At 46.4% G+C, this 1,636-nt stretch overlaps 1 long non-coding RNA gene across 1 annotated transcript in view; it reads right to left on the bottom strand.

Moving 5' to 3' along the window:
- Nucleotides 1–1,636, bottom strand: part of LOC108448734 — a 33,027-nt gene that overhangs the window by 23,931 nt on the left and 7,460 nt on the right. The window lies entirely within an intron of this gene.

Here is a 1,636-nt window from a genome sequence, read left to right as displayed (position 1 = left end):
CGAGGTGTGGCCGCGACCACCCCACGCACCCGCTGCCACCGCCCGCGGAGCGCGGCGCTCGGGCGCGTACTTCTGCCCCTCGTCACCTTGGGGGAAAAAAAACAAGGACTAGAAAAACCAAGGACAGTTATCAGCGCAGGGAAAGGAAGAGCAGCGCTTTGATTTACATTGTCTTCAGGAAAGAAAAAGGTGGAAAAAAAGGCAATTAAAAAAACCCATCCCGGCCCTGAATCCCAGGCAGAGATCTCGTCGTTTGTTTTTCTATTTACAACTTATTTTAAAACCATTTTACAAACTGAAAAAAAAAGAAGACGTTTATAAACCCCCGGGAGGTATTTTTATTTCCCAAGAGCAGAGGCAAAGCCTCCGCACCCTGTCCCGGGGCTGCAGCCCGGAGCGAGATTTGGGAAGGGTGCAAGGAGAGCCTGCGGGAGCGAACCCTCCGCACATACAACCGGTCATTGATTCGTTCCTAGTAATTCATGAGAAAGGAGCGTCAATTCCTTCCTTTGCGATACTTTTCGGGTTGCAGGCGAGACCGAGAAGGGACGGGAGGAACTGGCGATATCCTCCTCACGCTTGCACTTGCTTCGCTTACGAAAATTGTCTTTTTCCGAAAAGAATCGACCTTTTCCTCTTCTGTTATTCCTCCCAATTTTTTTTTCCATTTCTTTCCCTTTTTATTTTTTTTTTTCCACACTGTGCCTACAAGCATGCAGGTAATAAATGAATCAGGTAAAGGAGAGGAAATGGCCCATATTTATTTTGAAAACCTTCCTGGTGGGGCCTGTGGGTTCGGTACAAGGATCGGTTTGGCCTTAAATACCAGTAACGCGGCGAGACTTTTGCTCGAAAGGCCTCTAAAACTGACGAGGAGGAAAAGAAAAAAAAAATAGCTGATGCCTCCCTTTCCCAGCTGGATGTTGGGGATCGTTTAAATTCCCCTTTTTCTCTTCGAGGGTCCATAATAAAAGCGGTGAAAATGACACTGGTTTCCGCACAAGGAGGAATGTTTTGCTGCTTTAACATTGTTATTTTTGGCGGCGGGTGAGGCTTGGGGAAGGCGACAGCACCCAAAGCCGCTGTGCTCCTGCAGCTCCTACTGCGACACTGTATTAACTCCTAGTTAAGCCAGCAAATAATATTGTTCATTCATCTTTTTCAAAGTTGATTTATAGCAATCGACAGGTTAAAGCGTCATCTGACTTCATTACTTTTAAAAGCTGTCTATTTCAGAACTGTCACTTTTCATCACTTAAACCGAATAAACGGTTGAAGAAATGAATTGGGAGAGACTTGGAGATCGTGTTTATAATTCTTTGTCTCGACGTTAACATTCCTAATGACCTGACCTGCATGAGGAACCTGCGTGCCTAACGCCGAGATTAAAAACAATAATAAAAAGAAAATCAACATCAACCCACCAGCCTCCAAAAGTTACAGGAAAGGCGAGGAAGTGGGGACAGAGGAAGAGCAGGACCGAGATGCTGCACTCGAACGGAGGAAGCATCATGTATGATCACACATGTGCCCACGTACGGAGATGTGGAAGTTAGCACTGGGTTAGCAGTAAATAATTCTCCTGTGCCCGTTTCTTCCTCACACTCCTATGGCGGCTGTTTAAAATGGGGGGGGG

This window comes from Corvus brachyrhynchos, unplaced genomic scaffold, assembly GCF_000691975.1.
Source record: "Corvus brachyrhynchos isolate BGI_N302 unplaced genomic scaffold, ASM69197v1 scaffold97, whole genome shotgun sequence".
NCBI classification, from domain to species: Eukaryota; Metazoa; Chordata; class Aves; order Passeriformes; family Corvidae; genus Corvus; species Corvus brachyrhynchos.
This window is presented reverse-complemented; position numbering and strand designations above follow the sequence as displayed.